At 45.6% G+C, this 18584-nt stretch overlaps 1 protein-coding gene across 4 annotated transcripts in view; it reads left to right on the top strand.

The window, feature by feature from the left end:
- C7H1orf226 (chromosome 7 C1orf226 homolog) overlaps positions 1–18584 on the top strand; it is a 343498-nt gene that overhangs the window by 133502 nt on the left and 191412 nt on the right. For 2 of the 4 annotated variants that reach the window (XM_051857180.2, XM_051857179.2), the window contains exon 2: positions 14314–14411. The exons of the other annotated variants lie outside the window; for them this stretch is intronic. The gene's annotated coding sequence lies outside the window, so the exon portion shown is untranslated. The remainder of the gene's footprint in view (positions 1–14313; positions 14412–18584) is intronic. 4 annotated transcript variants of the gene reach the window in all.

The following is an 18584-nucleotide window of genomic DNA, read 5'->3' as shown; positions in this document are numbered from 1 at the left end:
CTCTTTGTGTTTGTCACTTGTTGCTTGGTCCTTCTGATCAAGAAGATTGATTGGCTCATTTTTTTTTTTTTTTTTTGACAGGCAGAGTGGACAGTGAGAGAGAGAGACAGAGAGAAAGGTCTTCCTTTGCCGTTGGTTCACCTTCCAATGGCCGCCGCGGCCAGCGCGCTGCAGCCGGCGCACCACGCTGATCCAATGGCAGGAGCCAGGTACTTACCCTGGCCTCCCATGGGGTGCAGGGCCCAAGGACTTGGGCCATCCTCCACTGCACTCCCTGGCCACAGCAGAGAGCTAGCCTGGAAGAGGGGCAGCCGGGACAGAATCCGGTGCCCCAACCGGGACTAGAACCCGGTGTGCCGGCGCCGCAAGGCGGAGGATTAGCCTAGTGAGCCGCGGCACCTGCCGGCTCATTTTAATAATGATAATAATCACATCATTCATAGCCTAGACCTTGCCCTATTCCTTGAGAATTAGGTAACCTAGGTCGAAGTCCTTGCGCAGATCCTAGCCTGTGGTTGGTGCACAACCAATGGGTTTCATTTTAGTGCTGCTCAGATAGGGGGTGACTGTCCCCTTGAAATTAAGGGAATTGTCTGCAGTTTTTAGTCAGTGACGTTGTCGTGGATTATGTGAATGGCCTAGGCCAGTGGATCTCAAAGTGCGATGCTCAGAGGAGTAGCATCAGGCCCACCTGGGAACTTGTTAGGCAGAATCTCAGACCCCACAGCAATCTGTGTGTGACAAACCTTGCCGGTGATTCTGATGTCTATTTAGGCTTCAACAGTGCTGGTCTAAGCGTCAGCCCGATTTCTTTCCAGGATATGTCTCAGACTGTCTAGTGTGAAAGTCGCTACTCAGAAGGTGATCGTGATGGTATGGGAAACGTTCAGGAGAATTCTCACAGGGGTGCGTGTGTGATTTTGTGTTGGGGATTAGCTGGTAGTAGGATGGCATGTGGAGTATAACATGTGGCGGCTTGGGGTTGGGGTAGCATGACAAGCAAGGGCCATTGGGGATCACAGGCTCAGAACGAAGAGTCCAGGTGACATTTGTGTTGTGGGAACTAGAGGAAGAAAGAGGCTGGAAGCCTGGCTTTACCCTCCCTGAGTTCTCTGCTGTGTGACCTTGGACCAAGGCTGCCCTCCCTGCTCTCTGCCTCCATGGACAATGCTTAGAAGTCTCAACTTTTCTGTCCTACTGGCCAGTACCACTTCTGCTGTGACTTCTAGATCACACAGTCTAGCTACAGTCAGGTCTACAAGCCTGGACTCCTTTCTGTTTTTCTTCAGGTGGTTTTGCATCTTTCTGTATGGCTCTTTTGTGTGTTTGATTTTGAGATTTAAGGCTCAGCTGAAGATACAATGTACTTATCGCTACCTGCTTGCAGGGCCGGGCACGTCTACCCTCCTTTATATGTGCCATGAGAGAGACAGGAGACATGGTCTAGACGTCTTTCTTGATTGCAGCTGGGTCCTTTGACCTCACACTTTGACCCCTGGTGAATGTCAAGTGGGTGTCCCTGTGCGAGGAGCTGACAGCTTCTGGGAAGAAATGAGAAGAGCTTTCTGCCACCTTTTGAGGACACTCAGGGTGTTGTAGGATAGTTTGAACAGTTATGGGCTTTTTTTTAAGTGCTACTGAAAAGATGATCCTCTGCTTGTTAAGGAGTGAGAGTGGGGTAGCCCAAAAGGAATTGCAGTGGGAAGCCTTGATTGTAGTGTGATAATAATGAATTCTAGATCCCCGTTTTGAATTCATCTTAGCATTAGGGCTGTCCCAGGCTGAAGTGGAAGTAAGCTGAGGTGAAGGGAAATCAGTCTGGGTCCCTGTGTGCTGGAGCTCTTCCCAATGCCCTGGCTTAAAGAGAGAACCAGGGCACTCACAGCTGTTGGCGATGTGGGCTGTTGAAAGGAAAGAGATAAAGGAGGAATGGCCTGAGGGTTCTAAAGGGACCAGACAAGCAAGGAGGCCTGAGTGGAGGAAGGAGAGAGTGTTGAAGAATTTGTGCTGAGGGACGATTATTTGTGCTCCCCTTCTCTCTTTATCATTTACTAAATATTTGTCCTTGCTGAATAGCAGCCAAAACCCTGCAAATTCTCTTGGCTTCCATGTGAGTTTGGCTAGGTTGTCTGTTCTGCTCCCTGACAATTCCCTGAAGGATTTCCTGATTCAGAGGGGGCCAGGGCAGAGAGCATCCCTTAAAAATCCTTCCTATTCCTGTTCCCCAAACCTGGGGCCAACCTTTCCTCACCTGTGTCCTCCACCAACCCCAGGTTTCAGTTTGCTTCTGCCATTCTGTTTTCCATTTTTCTAAATGGCTGTTTCTCTCCTTTCATTTTAATTAAGAGGTTCCTTTTCCATCTGAGCTATTGGCAAGGGTTTGCCAGGAGCTCCAAGGCTGAGCTGCCAGCTTACTGGAGTGTGACACAGCTGCTGAGGCCGCCCGTCTCACAGGCTCTGCCGGAATCCAGGGCTGTCACGTCAACAAGTGTCACATAGGCACCCTCTGCTTGCAGAGCTCCCCATGCATAGCCTTAAATAAATATCCCAGCTTTATCTGCCCTGCTCCCCATCTCTGACACCTTTTTCCATCTCTATCTGCTTTGCACTCATGATTTCTAGCTTCTCAGTTACCACCCCCTTGGGCCCCCATATATCCCCTCCCTTCCATCCTCCTCCATAAAATAAAGGACCCAAACAGCCTGGATAGTTGTAACAGAATGGTGAGTCTGCAAGATTGCTGTTTCCAGCCTGCTTGCAGGGTGCCTGGTTAGTCCTTGTCTGCAGGTTGAGTTGTTGGTTTGGTTTGGAAGTCAGAGAGTCCTGCCTGGATATAACTAACCTTTAGTACTGGCTGTGCCCTTTTTTGTTTTGAGAAGTGTTTCTCAAAAGGCACTGTGGTTTCTGCTTCCCTGTTGGAAGTTGTGTGTTGGTGGAAAAGTTTCTGTAACCTTTCAAGGTTTGTACTCTCTTCCAAGGGGCTCTCGGAAATGAAAATGGCCTTTTTTTCTTAAATGATCTCATAGATGATCAAAAGGAGCACATAAAAAGCCTGCTGGGAGTTTGGCAAAGTTGTCAGTGTTCTCTTTACCTTTGGTCTGGGACTATGGGTCTGAGACAGTGTCTCGCCAGCAGCCCTTGGCTGTCCTTGGGCCCTGGGGCTGGAGAGACACAGAAGGGGAGGCAGGAGGGGGATATTAATGCTTTGAGGAGGCATAACTTGTTTTCTTTCCTAGGAGAGGCATTTGAAATTGGGTTGGCACATCCAGTCCTGAGAAAGCCAGCTTGCAGGAGCTAGAATTTGATGTCAAGCATTATCTTGGAGGATTTGGCCAGCAGCACTTGGCTTGGGTGTGTTGCGTCTGCCCTGCCCAGTCACTCTTCAGAGGCTTATCTGCATCGCAATTGCTGTGCTAGTGGTGGAGGAAATGCTGGGGATGGTGTTCTCTGAACGCATGGACTGCCACTTAGAAGTTCCATGATCTTCGTAAAGTTTGTGACCTCTATAGTGAAATAAGGTGAGGGTAGTAACTGGAGTGTAATATATATATAAAGTACTTAGTATAGTGCTTGGCATGTAGTAGGTACTGAGTAAAAGGAAGCTGTTGTTGTGGATGATGGTATTGATGGTGGTTAATACTGATACCCATGTTACTAATTTCCTCAGGACCATGAAGTTGATGTCTTGTGTTTAATATCTCTTAAGTATCTTGCATGCCTAGCACTTATCACTGGGTCCCTTAATCGCCACCTTGCTGTCTATGAAGCTGTACTCCTAACCCCTCGGAAACACTGGTGATGTTGTGTTTACTAACATACCCCAGCATCTCCAGCACCTGGACAGTGCCTGGGACGTAGGATAGGCTCATGCACAAATGTTAAATAAATGGACAAATTCATCCAGATTTGTCCCTAGGCTACATGCTCTTCTATTCTATATCACACATCCTCTACTTTATATAAAGTTGGGTACCTATTTGGACTCTCTGCTTCTCAACTTATCATATTATTTGACATTTGCTTTCCCTTATTCCAGCCTGCCCTCTTGTCTTGAAATGAGTTTCAACTTTTCTGTTGCATTCTACCTCATTTTCTCCCTTCCTGTGTCCCTTGTCTTGCCCAATGCATTCCTCAATTATTCCAGCCTATATGAATCACATTCATGAAGTAAGGTTCTCATTGTTCTTGGATTGGGTGTTTGTCTGATAGTTTTATCTTTCCAAGCAGATTGTCAACTTCTTGAGAAAAGAAAAGCAGGAGGACTTTAAAAAGCTCATGGAAAAATGGAATTGGAAGTTTGATTTTGGTGCAAAAAAAAATTGAAATCCTTGCATGGTGTTTTTTTTTTTTTCCTAAAATGCATTTTTCATGAACCTTTTGAAGATCCATTGTATGCATGGATTGTCTATTCACTGAGGGTCATAGTAGGGCCAGGTGCAAAATTCGTTCTAAACAAAAAGTAAGCCATTGTTAGGATAATTACATAAATTGGACTGTTAGACAAAATGAGTAAATAAGAATGCCTTTGCTGATGGGACAGTCATTAGAGGACATTGTGTGAATGTGGGTGTGGAAGACAGTTTCAGCACCTAAATGTCTTATTAAGATTTGTATTTTCTATTTTCTCTCTCCCCAATTCCCAGTTTCACATTAGGTGTCTGCTCTGAGAGGTCTAGTGCATTGATTGGGCTGTTCAGGCTGGTTCTCACTCTGCAGCATTCTTGTTCAAGGAATCAGAACTAGAGTGTGGAAAGGATCTTAGTCATCCTTTAGGCTCATGCTCCTGTTGTCTTTCTTGGGTGTTAGATCCTCACTTTCTTTTCTTTCTATTTGAAGAATTCATATTTAAATGAAGGAAAATGTGGTAAGGTAAGAATCTGTCAACTGCCTTTGGGGAGGAAGGCATCATATTAGTTGGTGATCAAGCAAATAGGAATGACTAATGATGATGCTAGACCTGGCATTTATTTGGTGGGTTTTATTTACACATGCTGCCTTTGTTTCTACACTAAGTTGATTGATAGTCAACTATTTCTGATTTAAACTATAATTGATTGGTTGATTCATCCCTCAGTTAAGAAATCTTTTTATTTATTTGAAAGGCAGAGTTGGAGAGGGAGAGGGAGAGAGAGAAATCTTCCATCTCCTAGTTCACTCCCCAAATGGCTGCAACAGCTGGGGCTGAGCCAAGACAAATGCAGGAACAAGAAACTCCATCTGGGACTCCCATAGGGGTGTAGGGACCCAAGGACTTGGGCCATCTGCTGCTGCTTTCCTAGGTGCATTAGCAGGGAGCTAGATCTGAAGTGGAGCAGCTGGGTCTTGAGCTGATGCCCAGATGGGTTGCTGGCATTGTAGGCAGTGAGTTAACCTGCTTTGCCATGATGCTGGCCCCATTCATCATTTTTTGAGGCCCGATGTATAGCAGGGGAAGTCTCAGAGGGTGCAGCATGTAGCACATAGTAGCTGCTTTGTTAACGTTTGGGAATGATGAATGCACATGGAGAACAGGCCTGCAAGAATGTGTGGTCTGCTCTGGGTAGCAGTGAAGTGGCTGTATGAGCTCTGAGATGAGTGAGGGCTGGAGGGCATTGGTTCTCAGGAGAGAGTTGGAGGGAAACAGGAACAAAGAAGAGATACTGGATGGGTGTCACTTGAGCACAGCGATGGTGGAAGGCAAGGTATAACAGAAAGAATGGTGCTGTGAAGAAATGAAACATGGTATTCTGTGATAATAAGTCTTTTAACTACTCATACATCTCATAGACTGACAAGGGAGCTGTGTTGAGTAACAGGCTGCCTGGCACTTAGCAGATGGCCAGTATGCATTTACTGTGTGAACGGATGCAGGGCAGGAGACCCCACTTATTTTAAAATTTATTTGAAAGGGAGAGCAAGGGAGAGACAAACAGATATTTCATTAGTTGGTTTATTCCCCAAATGTCCTTAACAACCAGGATCCAGGAACTTAATCTGGGTCTTCCATGTGGGTGTCAGGGACCTAAGTACTTGAGCCATCATCAGCTGCCTCCCACGGTGCTTATTACTAGGAAGCTAGAATCTGGTGTGAATCCAGGCACTCTGATAGAATTTGTGAACAGCCCAAAGCCCAAAGCCTTTGCCCATCTCCCCCTTATGGTTTCTGTTCCTCTTTTTTCTTTTTCACACTCAATTCTGCTGGTTCAGGCAACAGCTTTTCACTTTCCACCTGTAACTACCTGAGAAATTGAGTGGAGTGGTTAGAATAGAGTTTAGTGGTGGTTCTCCTTTCCTTCTCCCATTCCGTTGTGAGAAACAGCCAGCAAGGCATTACTGCCTTGGTTGTTTACTGCTAAGTGCAGAAAATGCATGCTTGCAAGGGCAGAGTCTATGCCACTGAGTAATAATTAACTGCTAATGGCATTGTCTTGGGAACTGTATAGCAAATGATCCAGAAATTCTCAAGTTCACTTCAATGAGAGTTTTCCCGCCAATGCAAAGACCACACACAGACCAATCTGGAAAGGACAACAGGGAAAAACATTCCTGCTGGCTTTGTGCTGCTGGCTTAATTGCATGATGATGACTATTTCCCTTGCATTTCCTCATGCCCAGTGGAGGGCTCATGCATGCTGTTGCCCACTCAGCTCCATCTGGCAAGGGTTCTAGGATGGAGGCTCTGGCACATGGGATGTGGTGGTGCTGTTTCTAGCAGCTAGATCTTACCTGGGAGGTTTTAGGTCTTAGTATGAAGCATAACAAGTGAGTTGAACCTAGTCTGTTCCTAAACCTCTGGTCCTTATGAACCAGATGAGGTGTTTTTCAATGGAAGTCTGTGGAGGAAGAGCCTGGGACAAAGTCTAGAGGCCGGCAATTTAGGGTTCCTTGCACCCAGGCCCCTTCAGACTCAGGAGAGAGGGGACGCTTTGTTAAGGGTCACTCAGGCTAGCCTGGGTCTGCTGTGTCTTCTTTGCTGGGCTCTTTTCTATCATATAGCACCAATAGTCTGATGGTCACTTTTCTGAGTGAGGAAGTGGAGATGCCAGTCCTGGGAGTGTGTCACCAGGCTGAGATCACTCAACCTCCTGGACTTGCCCTGCCCAAGGCCATTGGATTCTTCCTTTGGGTAACTTATGTTCCCAGTTGGCCTGCTGTTTAGGGCTGTGCCTGGAGAGAGCTTTGCAGGAGGTGGGTTGGTCCTTCAGAGTGGGTGGGGACCGCCTCCCCCAGATTTGACTGACCTGGGAGCTGTTGTCTGAGCAGATTGCAGGAGGGATGAGCAGCAAAAGGTGTGGGAGAAAGTGATGCTCTTTCAGAGTCTTTGGGAGGGAGCTGGGAGAGAATGACATTTTAATTACACAGTGAGTTGTCAGCCCTATAATCTTCCCTGATGGTCCTTCTTATTTTCCAGGCATCAGAGGCATCTGCATATGAATCACAGATGCTGAGCCTTATGCTTTCTGATCCTGGTGATGCTGCTGTCAGTCTAACCTTTTGTGATCTTGTCCTGGGTGAAGAGGGTGGGAGCCAGCCTTTATGGGAACTGACAGGAGAGCCCCATTCTGGCAGTTCCAGGACTGCTTTAAAGAAACCCAAAGCAAAAGTTAATGCCAAGAGGCACCTGAAGACGATGCATAGTCCTGGATTATTCTTGCTCACCTGCCTCCTGAGAGGGTGGCCTCCCTCTGGAGGACCTGGGAACCACTCAGATTTCTTCCCCTCAACTTTGGAAATAAGTGTATTAGCGTGGTGTTTGTCAAGAGAAAATCTCCACGTGATTGTGTTTGTCTGACATTTAATTCACTCATTCTTTCATGGGTTTATTTATTGTAATAATATATAATATAATATAGTAAACCTTGTGTTATTGACAGCCTTCTCTGTGCCCTTCTTCACTGGCTCTGGGAATAAAGATAGCAGATGAGACACCCTCAGTGCCATCCTTCAGAGTTCAGGTGTGGACACTGGAGAAGATGGTTTGGCCAACACCCTCCTAATTAGATGAGACCCCTGAAGGCAGAGTAGGGGAGATGTCTGATCCAAGATCTCAGAGTTTTGGGGCCTTGCATTCCCAGCTGGATGATAAGCAGATGGTGGCAGGATCAGGTTTTGCTTATGTGCAAAATGCTCTGCAAGAAGCATCCACTCAACTGATGTGGATTGATTGATTAAATATGGTGAAGAAGTTCCTTCCAACTTCTAGTGGCTCTGCATCCCCATCACCAAAAGATTCCAGCCTCCTTCCTCTAGGAGGTTAAGCCTTGCAATATCCCCTGTATCTCATCACATATGGAGTTGTAGATTGCATCTGACCATCAGATTTTCTGCTTCTAGAAAAACGAGGACTCGAAGCAGGAGACTGGATGGAGGGGTTTTGCTGTCTGAACAGAACTTTGCAGTAAAGTCCCTTAAGGATGGGAGAAGGGGACAACACCATTTATATTGTCACGTGCTAGTTACTTCCTTACACTTGTTTTATTTGATCCTTTAACCCTGACAAGCTTCCAGAGGTGGTATGATCCCTGTTTTGCTGAGCATAAATAGCAGGTAAGTGACAGAGCAGACTGAAGCCTTGTTCCCGTCCTTTCCAGCACATTTTTCAGACTTTGTGAGAGGTATGCAGGTGTAAGGTATGTGTAATCCTGAGCTTTGAGTGGTTCTATGGTTTCCACAAGAAATGTCTGGGAGACTGAAATTCCTGGAAATTTCCCTGATGATCTGGGACTGGGGCACATAAATTGCATGTACATCTCTGTGTATGTGTATGTAAATTCTTGCCATTTCTCCTGCCCCTTAGAGTGAGCACTGATAAACCAACAGCCTTATCAGCCAGCCTGCAGGTACTCCTATGCTGAGATGTAATTGAATGAACCAGTTTTGACATTTAGCATTTTGTGGCTAAGACACATAATTCTGGGTTTGAGGACAACTGCTGTAGACTGGTCTAATTGTTTGATTTACTGACTTGAAATTAGGAATTCTGAACTCCGTATGCAACTGCATATTAAGCAGAGTTGCAAACTAGCACTTTGGTCCTTAAGTCCAGAGGGCAGTTGGTGCACAGTGACTTGCTGGCGGCAGCTATGGGTTCTGGAAGAAGGCAGGTGCCTGGCCGTTTTGCACTGGGAATGTTTTACCCTGGAGGACCTTAGGGAGCCCCTTTCATTTTCTCAGCTTCCGTTCTTCCATCTGAGCAGGGAGAGAAATAATTATTGGCTACTTGCCATCTCTTCTCCAGGACTGCCTTATCCAGAGGTTGCTGTGGTTCTGGGGAAAGGAGCCACTCACTGTCTAGGAAGGGGACAGCCCATGTGTGAGAACACACGTGTACACAGATACTTGCATATGCATATTTGGTGGTTTTCACCCTGTGGCCTTTTGATGATTCATTCCTTCAGGCTCAGAACCAGAACCTCATTCAGGACCTGCATGATGACATGGAAAGAATCCTTCACTTCCCAAAAGGCTGGGATGTGGTGAGCACCTCTGGAGAGGTGCTCTCTGGGACTCCCCTTGGGGCAGGCTACCCATCCTCTTCGGGCCCACAACACCGATGGAACAGAAATCTGGCCCAAGTGCCTGTGTGTCCTGTGAGAGCCTGGGGCCTGGCACAGGGGAGTAGAGAGGATTATCTCTAGAGAGCTTTGGAGCTCAGGACTTCTGCTGCAGCCTGGGGTTGTGACAGTGCTGGACGTGGCTCAACATGACATCACTCGCGAGGAATTCTTTGGGGTGAGATGTGGGAAAGCAACTTTTGGAGGATCAGAGAGTCTCCAAAGAGAAGGGACATACATACTGCTGTGGTGAGCTCCATCTTTGTCTCAGGAACCTGAGTGGAAAGCTAGACTGCACTAATAGAAATGCAAATCTAGAATAAGGGAGCTGAAAATCCCACTCCCTGGACATGAGTTAGTACATCTCATCTGAAGCCAACTGATGAATTCAGAACAGCAACATTGGAACATGTTCAGAGGAGAGTTAAAGAGCCCATCATGGTCCATAAGGATGGTGGCAGGTGAAACAGATTTTAACCTGGCAAAGGCAAAATTCAGGCTTTGATAGGGTTTTAAATATCCAAATGATTTGGGGGCAGGTGTTATGGTACAGTGAGTTAAGCTGCCTACCCCCCATATAGGAGTGACTGGGATCAAGTCCTGACTCAGACTCCTATGTGCCTGCATAGTCCAAGTAGTTGGGTCCTGACCCATCCATGTGGAAGACCCAGATAAATTTCCTGGCTACCCCCGTCCTGGCTGCTGGGCAGTGAACCGGTGGATGGAAGATCCCTCTCTCTTTTTCTCCCTTTGTCCACTCCCCAACCTTTAAAATAAACAAATAAAAATAAAATCTTAAAATCCAAAATACTGTATGGGGATCCATGTGTAATCACAGAGATCCTTACATTGAACTCACAAAACTCATGGTGGAAGCTTCAGGGAGAGAGATGCTGTTTAATATGAGAAAGAATGGATTTCATTTGGAGGCGGGTAGTTTTACTTAGCTTTTACCTTTTTAAAAAAATTTTTTTTATTTATCAGAGAGAGAGAGAGAGAGAGAGAGAGAGAGATTTTTTTTATCTGTTGGTTCACTCTCCAAATGGCTGCAACGATCCGGGCTGGGCCAGACTGAAGCCAGGAACCAGGAGCTTCTTCCAGATCTTCCATGTGGGTGAAGGGCCCCAAAGCACTTGGGCCGTTCTCTGCTGTTTTCCCAGGTGCATTAGCAGGGAGCTGGATCTGAAGTGGAGCAGCAGAAACTTGAATGGTGCCCATATGGGATGCTGGCATTGCAGGTAGCAACTTAACCCATTACACCTCAATGCCAGCTCATTAGCTTTTTCCTTGACAATTGAAGTGATATACACTCGTTGTAGAGTATGTGAAGAGTAAAGAATAAGAAAATTAGTGGAACACCTGTAATCCAAATTCAGGAGCAGCCAATATTAGCATTTATTTTCTTTGAAAAATTGAAATCATAGTACATAAACAACTTGGAATTCTACTTTTTATGTAAGAATACAGGCAAAATATTTAACTTTACATTTAATAACTTGTGATAAACATACTTTTAGCAATTTCATAGCATTCTACCCTAAGGATGTAATGTGATTTTATCTAATCATTTCCTATGATGTGGACCATTAACTTTATGTCCTAGTTTGTGCTTTTATGGTAAGCATTTTTAGGCATACATTTTTGTGTATGGTTTTGTTTTATTTTCTTGGGTTAGTTTCCTAGAAATGAATTTGTCAGGTCAGAGTGTATGACTTATTTTTTAAGCTGTTGACATATATTGCTATATGGTTTTACCAACATACCAGCTTGCATTCCACATTGATTAAGATGTTTTTGCTCCAGTGTTCAGAACACTTAACCTCAGCTGGCTTGAATGTAAAGGTAATGTATTGGCTTATACCACTGAGAAGGAGTAGGGCTAGAGTTAAGCTTTATGTATGCCCGTTTACAAGGTGTCTACCAATGTCTGTAGGACTTGGTTGTTCTCTGTCACCCAGCAGTAGGAGTTTGTTGACTACTAAGGGCCACAGTGGTGGCCTTTTTGGGGGTGGGATGTGTGTGAGTGGCTGTGCTTGAGCCTTGAGTCAAGTTGTGTCTTTGTGACCGGACAGGCAGCCTGAATCGCACAGACAGGCTGCCAAAGAAACCTGCTCATATCTTTGCTCCGTTAGATCTGTTTTGGCTGACTTGAGAAAGACTGTGTTTTTCCTTATGTTATCAGTCAAAAGAGGTAGATCAGAGAGTCTTCAGAGGGCTGTTCTTTGATCCCTCTTTCCATCCTCACATTTGTCTGTTTTTTCAATCATCCAGGTAATGTACGGTGGTGAGCTCTTGACTAGGAGTGAAGAAAGAGTGTGTTTTTCTTCTTCTTTAAAGACTTGTTTATTTATTGGAAAGGCAAATGACAGAGGGAGAGATCTTCCGTCTGCTGATTCACTTCCCAAATGGCCATAATGGTCAGGGCTGGTCCAGGCTGAAGCCAAGGAGCTTGGAACTCCATCCGCCTCTGTATGTGGGTTTCAGAGACCCAAGTATTTGGGCCATCATCTACTACTGCCTTCTCATGCACATTAACAAAGCAGCCAGGACTTGAATGAGAACTGCAATGTGGGATGCTAGCATTGCAAGCAGTAGTGTAACTTATGCTATAACACTGGTTTGAGAATGTGGATTCTCATCCAGGCTCTGTCACTGACAGTAGTGTTCTAATTGCATTGTCCAAAGCGTAACTGGGATCAGAAGGTAGAGAACATTTTCCAGAGTGTCTGCTTTTAGTGATTGTTAAATGTTGAAATGTCCACATTATGATGAAAAGGCATTACAAGGAGTATGGGAGCCACTCAGGGAAGATAACTGTAGGATGTAGAGCCTGTTTTAAAAATTTATTCATAGGGGCTGGTGCTGTGGTGTAGCGGGTAAGGCTGCCGCCTGCAGTGCCGGCATCCTATATAGGTGCTGGTTCAAGTCCTGGCTGCTCCACTTCTGATCCAGCTCTCTGCTATGGCCTGGGAAAGCCGTATAAGACAGCCCAAGTCCTTGGGCCCTTGCACCCATGTGGGAGATCCGGAAGAAGCTCCTGGTTTCAGATCAGTGCAGCTCCAGCCGTTGCAGCCATCTGGGAAGTGAACCAGCGGATGGGAGACCTCTCTCTCCCTCTCTGCCTCTCCTCTGTATGTGTAACTCTGACTTTCAAATAAATAAATAAATCTTTTAAAAAAAATCATTTGTAGATCCCTACCCCAGGATCACTCACCATGATATTAGAACTTGACTTTGCCTGTGATTTCTAGATATTTCCTTACTATTTAAAGGAGGCTCATACCAGTTCTGCCACTTTTAGGGAATCAAATGAAATGATGATGCATGACATAAGATGATGTTTTGTTTGATCTATCAGGCATCCAGGGCATAAAAGTAAGCTCCACCTTGCTTCTAATGGAGTTATCACATCTCATTCAACAGAGCCCCAGAGGAATTGATTTTTTTTCCTCTTCAATCAAGAAGTCCAGAAAGAAGTTTGGGAGAATATCCAGGAAGCACAAAGGATCAGCACATAAAGACCTGAAGTTCAGGAAACATATGCCACAAATGCAGATTTATTTCTTTGTACCCATTGCCTTCACAGGTCTCCTTGAGCCTTAGAGTCCTGCAGCAGCATGGTCTTGCTGCACTCATACCTATTCTCCACCTAAAAATGCAAGCTTTGTCCATGCCACTTGTCCTGCTTCAACCCTGCAGTAGCTAGTCCTTAGAACTGTGCAAACTCCCTTACATAGTCCAGAAGGCCGCATGTGAATGACCAGGCCTGGCTGACTTCTCTGCCTTGTTTATCTCCTACTTCTCTGCTGCTTGAGACTATGGATGGGAGACCAAATAGCCAGTCACTGATGATAGAGCAAGTAAAAGTGGATCATGTTGTTGTTGCCTTTGGCTGGGCAGGTGGGAACTGGGCATGGAACTCAAGTGGTATGTCACTCTGAGCAAAGTTCACAGTCTGAGCAGGGAGGAGGGAGGCAGTGTCATCCTACCCTCTTTAGTAGTCTGCCCTCTTTAGTAGTAGTAGTAGACAGTAGACTGTCTTGGGCACAGTCTGTGTTAGGGGCTCTTGTTCTGTAGAGATACAACTTTTCGATCAGTGCAGCTGCTCCCAGCTGTTCAAGTGGCTTTCAAAAGGAGGCGGGACAGAGGAATGTACATGTCAACCTCAGACTTTCTGAATTCCTAGAAACTGTTATGGATCTGAATCACTGGGGTTGTGTTGCTCTAATTATCTGAACATTGTATGTACACGTGTGTGGCTGTGGGAGCTTGCGTGGGATGTGAGTGGATGGTGGTTTGTTTACAGGGTAGGACTGGGGGCTGTGAGCAGAAGCTACTAAAAGCCTAGATTTTTGTTGAATTGGATAAGAAGATATCTGGGTTCTTTGTAACCAAACATTCTTGAGGACAAATGACATTGGCAAATGGTTTTGTAATACTTTATCTGATGCAAATATATTGCCAGAAATCCCATTGCTAATCAGTTGGTCTGGAGCTGACCAGAACTGATACTTTGCTTCTTAACGAATGAGAATGTGAAAAGCCCTCTAGGGCCCTCTAAGCCTCAGGCAGTTATTGAACAAAACTTTATTTTTTATTGTATGTCAGGCATGCTTGAGCCTGAATACACACATCAACTCATTTCTTCTCCCAGATACAGGATCAGTGTGAACTTTCTTTTAGGAGTGTTTAAGGAGCAGTCTTGGATTTGTTTTAGGTGGTCTGAGTGTTTAGCTAATGGAGAGAAGAGCTTACTTGTGCTTGTGCCATTTGATTGCAGGAGGAAGCATTAAAAATCAGCTGAAGCATGACATACTTCTCCAGGGAGTGTTCTGGTGTCATCACCATTGAATCCTCTTATTAAGGGGGACTTTGGAGGTATGTGGATAGGGTGATTGACCCAGAATTGGCAGTTTGGGAATTGTGGCTGTCTTGCTATAGGTCAGCCCTGTTATAATTGCTAGCTTATGTGTGAGCCAGCCTGCCAAATTCTGAACTCTGTAGACCTTGCTCCATGAGCAGGCTGGGGTTTGGGGGACTCTTAGTGACTCTTTGGTGGTAACTTTGGTGATGTCAGGAGTCATGCGGTCTTCATTTGGCCATGTTATCACTGCAGAGCAATTGTTCATATTTTTCAAGGGAAGACTTCTTTATGAGGGACCTGGGAGGCATCTAATTACATTTTGAAAGGCAAATCAGCAGCATGAAGTCTTCTAGGGAATGTTACAGCAGTAATCAGAAAACTCAACAGGATAGGAATAAAAGGAAAACAGAAGGGGAAAAAGTGTAATGTTCACTCATTGGCTGGAATAGGACAAAAGAACCTTTAGTTCAGGGAGCCCTGGGTAAAGAAATGGGTTAAATGGATTTAGGCAATTTAATCCTGTGTGCATTAAAAAAAAAGAAAGAAATCCTCTTGATTTCTAGTTTGTAGACTTCACTCTTTTGTGTTAGTCATATTTGTAAGAAGATGAGAAGACCCGATCATCATCTTCTATTTTTTTAAGATGCATTTATTTATTTATTTTGAAAGAGAGAAGGGAGGGGGGAGGGAGAGAGAGAGAGAGAAGAGGGAGATCTATTTCCCATCTGCTGATTTACTCTCCAGGTGGCCACAACAACCAGCACTGGGCCAAGCTGTAATCAGGAGCTAGGAGCTTCATCCAGGTCTCCCATGTGGGTGACAGGACCCCAAATTCTTATGCCATCTTCCAGGCTATTAGCAGGTAGCCAGATTGTACCTGAAGTAGCTGGGACATGAACCAGTGCCCATATGGGATGCCAGTGTCACAGTGGCTTACCCACTGTGCTACAGCACCAGCTCCAAGACACTGTTATCCATTTTAGAAGTTGGAGGCATGATCTGTCTCCCCCTGTATAAAACTGTATTTGAAACAAGCCACATTCATTTGTCTGTGGCTGCTTTTGCATTACAGGGAAAAGTTGAGTAGTTGTGAGAGAGACACAATTGGTCCTACAAAGCCTCAAGATTTTATCTCTGGCCTTGTGCAGACAAAGTCTGCCAACCTCTGAACTTGGCCAAGCCTTGTAAGGGGATTGTCGAGGTTCATATCACAGTGACCTTTTTATTGGTATACAATTAGGCATTATTTGTTATTGTTTGCCAGTCAAGTAGGAAAGAGAAGGAGATTGAAGATGACACATTGCAAAGGTGCCATGCTGAAAGGCTGGTTCATAGCCTTGCTCCCAGACAAGGAAGCTGAGGTCAGAAGACCCTGCTATGTGACTGTAGGCGATTCACACTACCTCTTTGAGCCTTGATTTCTTTGTTGGTCCAGTGGAGATGAAGTGATCTGCCTTGTAACATAATTGCTTGGATCCAATGAAATAAGGCCACAAGGGCATCCTATAAATGGCAATAAGTCTGTATAAATAGAAGGGATTAGCCAGCACCCATTCGTGCCGTTGCAGCTGCTGCAGATATGTGCCTTGTAAAACTACCCTATTATTTAGAGACTGAGAAATATTTAGAGGGTGGTAATGTGCTGTTCAGGGAACAGCAGTCGCCAGTGGGATTTTTATCACATAATTAGCAGGCATGTTAAATGTGCTAGTGAAAAAAGGCTGCATGTGCTGCTGCCTTGTTCTATCAGGGACCAGCGATCTCCAGTCTCTTCCCTGAGCAGGTCCAAGAGCAATGGCCTTGCTCTGGTCCCTTTTGTGGTGCTGGCTTTCAGCCAGCAAAAATCCTGGGAAGTTCTAGACATAGTGCCAGTGCCACTGTGACCTTAGGGATCCTTTCAAAGTCACACTGCACCACATCTCTGCATTGGACAGCCAACTGTTATTCCCACTACGTGCGTGGATGCAGGGTGGGGCAGACTGCAGTTGGGGGATCCTGGGTTAGTCTGAGAGACAGCAGAGCTGATCCACCTGGCAGTGGGTTGACTCATCAGGCCATTCAGTCACTTTCTTCTTTTAAAAGTGGGAGTACCAGGTTTTTTGCAGGGTTGTGGTCCAGGGTAGAATGAGATACAACAGATTAAGTGTTAAGCAACTCTCTGGCATGGAGCAATTGCTCATTCAATGGCTGCTCTTATTTTTATTGTGCTTTGCTAATTAGTTCATGTTCATTAAATCTATCCTGTTCCAGCTACTGGGGAATAGAGGTGGGAGATAAAGGTGTGTAGATTCTGGTTAGTCCCAACTTCTTCAGCTGTCCGCACTGTGGGAGGACCCCAGGGAAGTGGGCTTTGGGAGTGTCCACCAGGCATGCATTTCTCCCCGGGAAGCCAGAGCTGCTACCACCTACCTGTCCTTTAGCTCATCCTGTTTGCCTACCTGTCCAGATCTCACCTATCCTCCAAGACCAAGCTCAGGACCCCTCTTCTTCCTGATCAATGCTGGCCTACAGTTGTCACTTTCTTAAAACCTAAAGCACTTACCCCGTTTAACTTTTGACTCACATTCCACCTTGTATTTTTTTTTTTTTTTTGACAGGCAGAGTGGACAGTGAGAGAGAGAGACAGAGAGAAAGGTCTTCCTTTGCCGTTGGTTCACCCTCCAATGGCCGCCGCGGCCGGCGCGCTGCAGCCGGCGCACGGCGCTGATCCGATGGCAGGAGCCAGGAGCCAGGTGCTTTTCCTGGTCTCCCATGGGGTGCAGGGCCCAAGCACCTGGGCCATCCTCCACTGCACTCCCTGGCCACAGCAGAGAGCTGGCCTGGAAGAGGGGCAACCGGGACAGAATCCGGCGCCCCGACCGGGACTAGAACCCGGTGTGCCGGCGCCGCTAGGCAGAGGATTAGCCAAGTGAGCCACGGCGCCGGCCTGCACCTTGTATTTTGATCGTTTCATGTACCTGAGAGAGATGAGTCATGTCTTATCTTTAATTCCCAAGTGCTTATAACAATTCCTGGCACATCCCTATGCTCAATAAGTATGTGCCCAGTGAATATTGAATTGGATGCATTCTAATTCAACTGAATCATCATTCATTGAGCATCTGCTTTGGAGTTTCTGGACCTCATCACCACTGACATTTTGCACCCAGTTTAATTCTTTGTGGGACCTGTCCTATGCACTGCAGGATGTTGAGTAGCAGTTCTGACCTCTCCCCCTGACCTCTGGCTGTGACAATCAGATTTGTCTCCAGACTTTTTCAGGTATTTCCTGAAGGGCAGAAACACCTCCTGTTGAGAACCATGGATTTTCTCTGTTCTAGAGACTGCATGTGTCTTCTCTTCTCAGACAGGTTATAACACTCCAGGGGAGAGTTTTTGTTTTCCCCACAATGCCTCTCCACTGACCATAGAGTAGATGGCTAATTAGTGTTTGTTTGTTTATTCAATCTGCTTGGCTCTTTTTCCTCCTTGTACCACCTTCCACTGAGGCTGGGCAGAACAGAAAATTTGAGACCATAGTCATGTTTAATTACTGTATATAAAATGAATGCTTAAAATTTCCTGGTATACATTTTGCCTTTCTTTTTTTTTTGCTTGCTATATTCATCACTGTTTTGTTACTATAACTAAAATATCTGAGAGGAGCCATTTGGGAGGGAAGAAGGTTTATTTTTACCTTACAGTTTGGATATTTAAATTCCAAGATCCCCATTCATCTGGTGTCTGGTGGAGGCTGACGGTGATGGGACAGGTATGGAGGAATGATCACATGGTGAGCCAGGGGCAAAGACACAGGGAACACACTGTTCATCCACCCTGTGTAATAATGCCATCATGATTCCGTCATGGGGTTTCCCCTTAGCAGCCTAATCTGGTCCATTCACTTTCCAGTGGCCCCACCCTCATGATTGGGTGAAGCCTCCACTCTAGTCCATTAACCGTTTATCTGTTAACCATTAACTTTGGAGTTAATGCATGAATTTGGGAAACCAAATCCTATTCCATTGACAACACTGGCTCTTAGGCCTGGAGTCTCTTACTTTCAGGATGCCAACACTATGAGGGAATGAATGAGTCAGTCCCATGTCCTTTGTTCAGATTTTCTTTGAGAGCACTGAATCCTAACACTAGACCATTAGGGAGTGTACAGATTCTATTTGAGGGAGTTGACTAATAGAATAAACTTA

The sequence above is a fragment of the Oryctolagus cuniculus genome, chromosome 7, assembly GCF_964237555.1.
Source record: "Oryctolagus cuniculus chromosome 7, mOryCun1.1, whole genome shotgun sequence".
NCBI lineage: Eukaryota > Metazoa > Chordata > Mammalia > Lagomorpha > Leporidae > Oryctolagus > Oryctolagus cuniculus.
The sequence above is the reverse complement of the archived record's forward strand: the minus strand, read 5'-3'. Positions and strand labels throughout refer to the sequence as shown.